At 39.7% G+C, this 4,505-nt stretch overlaps 1 long non-coding RNA gene across 3 annotated transcripts; it reads right to left on the bottom strand.

Annotated features, from left to right (window-relative positions):
• Window positions 1-1,008: 1,008 nt before the first annotated feature.
• On the bottom strand, window positions 1,009-4,290 carry LOC115152050 (uncharacterized). Of its 3 annotated transcripts, XR_003867412.1 has the most exons (5): window positions 3,740-4,290; window positions 3,182-3,251; window positions 2,912-3,079; window positions 2,696-2,813; window positions 1,009-2,532 (listed from the first exon to the last, which is right to left on the bottom strand). It is a non-coding gene; the product is annotated as an uncharacterized LOC115152050 (long non-coding RNA). The 3 variants fall into 3 exon arrangements; XR_003867410.1 differs by having other exon boundaries at window positions 1,009-2,813; window positions 3,740-4,289; XR_003867411.1 differs by lacking the exon at window positions 3,740-4,290 and adding an exon at window positions 3,378-3,417 and having other exon boundaries at window positions 1,009-2,813.
• Window positions 4,291-4,505: the final 215 nt, after the last annotated feature.

Genomic DNA, 4,505 nt, shown 5'->3' with positions numbered 1-4,505 from the left:
GGGTGGTGGAGCACGTAATAATGTAATTTATTTGTAACCGTTTTCCTGTATGTGGGTGGCAGAAACATTCACACTTCATCATATTGTTGCACTGTGCACAACCTCTGCATTTATAGCTACCATTTGGAAGAGGGCGTAAAAGAGCCTGGCTGATTTTCTACATTTAGATTTTGTGGCATAGAGAAAGTTAAGATATCAGGCAGGGGAGGTGATATAAATAATACTATTAGCAAAAGAGAATATTTTTGAATTTTCACCCTCCAGACATTATTTCCTAAAGGTCTTAATGATGAAATGCCTAAATGTTATGTTGTAAATTTGAACATGAATTATGCCCCTCTTTCAGATTACTCTGATGTTTTTCTTGCGCTGTACCCAATGATTTATGAAAACTTGTTTGGTAAGTCGATGTCCTCATTGTGGTTTTACAGATGTGTTTAGTACGTTTTATGTACATACTTTATTTGAATATTTATGAATGGCATATTGTTTGGTATCACGTATTTGTTTTTCCTTGACTCCAACCCCATTCGGTGCATGGAATGGATGTGGGTGGGGCCATGTCTACATAAGGGTGCTAATTTTAAAAACTCACAAAAGCTCTGACGAAGGCGGTGAGGCCGATACATAAAGCTTATTAAAGAGCAGTGATACTATCAGGAGCAGTGTGCGGCTTCCTTATTTTTTTTCAACAAAGTCACTTTTATTGTAAATAAGAAAATAATAGGTTTCTAGACACTTCTACATGAAAGTGAATGCTACCATGATTACGGATAATCCTGAATGATCGTGAATAATAATAATGATGAGTGAGAAAGTCAGACGCACAAATATCATAACCCTAAGACATGCTAACCTCTCACCATTACAATAACAAAGGAGGTTTGTACAGAGCCAAAACAACAAAAAATGTGTCACTGTCCCAATACTTTTGGAGCTCACTATATGTCATACATTGCCAAAACTGTTCCTGCATTCTTTGTTTTGAATACAAGCCATGTCTACTTATTTGTTATATTGATTACTGTTTTATTGAAACATGTTTACTTGCCACCAAATTAACGTAGAAATGATACACCAACTTCCTGCATCATTTGTTTTAGCAATAAGATTGGAGCTCGTTACTTCCAAATACATTACATTTCATGAATATCACAATGAATTGATCCAGAACTTGAAGTCAACACTTCATTGGTTTTTGATGCAGCTGGAATCATTTAGTCACTTGTCAGTAAACTTGTAAAAAAGATGATATACTTTAAAAAAATCCATTATATACATACACTGAGTATACAAAACATTAAGAACACCCTCTTTCCATGACATAGACTGACCAGGTGAATCCAGGTGAATGCTATGATCCTTTATTGATGTTACTTTTTAAATCCACTTCAATAGATGAAGGGGAGGAGACAAGTTAAAACCCCCTAGAGTCGATTGATGCACCGATGCGTCAATCTATGTAACATAATATAAAATCCCGTTATATTTATTTTTATGGAAGTATGAAGCTAGTTTTGTGCCTACCCAAAAAAGGGGTTAAGTATGTGTAAAAAAAAATACCTATTATATTTCCTGAGCTGTCTTATACAGCATCTCCTAGATATAGGACGAACATTTCAAAACTTTTCTTATGATTTATCTTTTGACTGCATTTCTCTGGGATATAGTAAAATTCAATATTTTATCAAATGATTTGTTTATATATATATATTTTTTATAACTAAAAGGGTCTTAAAATTCTAAATCAAATAGCTGAATGATCCATAGTATGACCATCTTAAAACAATTCCATATGTCTGCTTAGAACCATGTTAAATGAATGTTCCAGGCAGGGTCCTGAATGTTCTTAAGCTGGTGAAACTCTTCTTGTGTTGGGCAATGGCAGCTGGTTAGCAGGCATTAGTGCTGTAGCGATGTTAGAAAGGATATTTTCGGTTTGGGGAGCAAGTCTCTTCCACCCACTGCTTTGACCTCTTGCAGAAGATGTGTTTGTACTGCAGGTGTCCTGGAAAGACATGAAGCCTGATCATAAGGATGTGTAAGACATGGAGACAGATCATCAGGATGTGTAACTATACAAGAAACCATGTTCATCTGTTAACAAAAAATTGTAAATTAGACTGGTATGTGTTTTGTTATACTCAGTCAAAAATGGAACATTGAGATGGATTGTTAGAAAAAGGGGTGAAAAGTTTGAAGGGGGCATGACTTGTAAAAAGACTAGTCATGTACTGTTGTGTATGAGCACCTATAGTTGTGCTGTTGAGTAGACAAGCACGGCCAACAATAGAGTGAATAGGCTAGAAGAGTATACTAAAGGCCCCTCTCTTCCATGCCAAAGTTTGAGGAGCACTAAGCTTGTGTATTGGTGATTTTGTTTTCTAAAGAGGTAATAGTGCTTCATATATATCTTTGGCTATCCTGGCTTGTTTGCGTCCCACATTCTCATTATAATCCAGGATAGCAAGATGTGTCCGCTCCTTCATGCCCAGGAGCCCAAAATCCTGCCGCTTTGGGGTGGCCTGTGTGCTTACAAAGACAAAACAGAGTAGACTAATTATTTTGGGTTTTCTGATTGAAAGTATTGAAACAATATGCTGTTATTGATGACTATTAACCTGTATGTTTTGAATCTGGCTATTTGTGAATGATCCGTTGTCAAATGTTTGTCCAACACAAAAGGTATTCATACATAACTGAGTCCATGGAAAGCCACTTCTTCTTGCCATGGTCATCATCAGACAGGTCAGGGTGTTGACAGTGGACTTCCCCCTCCCCTCTGTCCAGCTGTGTACGTCACAGATGTGCTCCTTCAAAGACAGACAACATATATTTGATTTGAGATATCTTCAGAACAGGACATGCACCAGTACAATTACTAGGTGTCTCCTGGTTCTGCAGTGCTAACCTTTCACTGTATGCCACACATCGAGCTCATGTTGGATGTCAGAGAAGTGCTCCCTCATCGTTCAGTTGTGACCACATCCACTTGGAGACCCATGTTGTCCAACAGCTCTGTCAGGGCCCACTTGAAGCCAATTGCCTCCATCGCAACAGAGCTGGGTGCCTCTGTGACCTGTAACGGCAAAAGTAAAATAGAATTACAGCCGGCCACCAGGTGTGATAACACAACATACCATTGACCATCATACTGTAAACTGTATTAATAGTACTGTACCTGTATCAGTTCAGTCTGCACAATTTCATTGGTGTCATCGGTCATCAGGGAATAGGTGGTGTATTTAGTGCTATAGAAACAGAGTAGAGAACTTTATTGATCCCAACTTGGGATTTTTTAAATCACTTATCATCACCATAACAAGCATAAAGACAATACCTGTATCAATGAAAACATGATAAAAACACATACTAACTCGTTCGGGTTAGGGGAGGGTTTGGCCGGCAGAGATGTCCTTGTCCCATCGCGCACTAGCGATGTTGTACGGTGTACGGTGTTTCCTCCGACACATTGGTGCGGCTGGCTTCCGGGATAAGTGGGCATTGTGTCAAGAAGCAGTGTGGCTTGGTTGGGTTGTGTTTCGGGGGGACGCACGGCTCTCGACCTTCACCTCTCCTGAGTCCGTACAGAGTTGCAGCGATGAGACAAGACTGTAACTACCAATTGGAAACCATGAAATTGGGGAGAAAAAGGGGTAAAAAAACCACATAAAAAAATACACATACTAACCTACTTAAGTAGGCACTATCTGTTAAATAGCAATAAAAAGATAGAGACCTGTAGCCTGGACTGTTGCTGCGTGCATCCCCAGACAGCTGTGCTTCAACACTATTTTCCTCCTGATCCATGAACAGTCTTTGCAAAATAGCATTCCTTCGTTAACCATGTTGTGCATTTATGAATGTAAACAGGTAGGTGTTCTGAATCTGATAGACGGTGGTGTTGGCAAACAACTTCAGGTTCATGGTCTGAGTAGTCCTGCAACTCGGTGTAAGTGCCTCCTGAAAACGGCACAGACGCAGCCATGAGAAGCTGAACCTCTGCAATTTCCTGAATGTCAGGACTGGAGGTCCATGTTCCTTTGTGTCCACCATTACAGTCGCACTTCACTTTCATTGTGCCCCCAACATATCCAATGTCTGTGGAGATGATTGGCTGTCAGAACTTCATGAGCTCCATGACCTTGGACTTATAGACTTTACACTTTGGCTCTTGCCGGTCCCGTGCAGTGTTTTCCTCTTCCGAGTCAGATGAGCTTAAGCTTGTTACTGGGATCTGTACTACTAAAGTTGGTATTTAGGTCATCATCCGCAGCTACAGGATTTGTCTGTAGGACACACAGTAGTCAGTGATTAGCCAACATTTTAGTACTTTGGCCCAATCAATACATACTCAAACAAGGTACTACATCCACCCATCCCTTCATGTCAATAGATCATGCATACTAACCTTCACACACAATCTCCACCCCCAACATACACCAGTCATTCATCCACACCATCCTCTCCTAACTAATACCTCTACTTTTCTCTAATTTAGACGT

Source organism: Salmo trutta, chromosome 17, assembly GCF_901001165.1.
Source record: "Salmo trutta chromosome 17, fSalTru1.1, whole genome shotgun sequence".
NCBI lineage: Eukaryota > Metazoa > Chordata > Actinopteri > Salmoniformes > Salmonidae > Salmo > Salmo trutta.
Note: the sequence above shows the minus strand (reverse complement) of the source record. Positions and strands in the feature narration are given on the sequence as shown.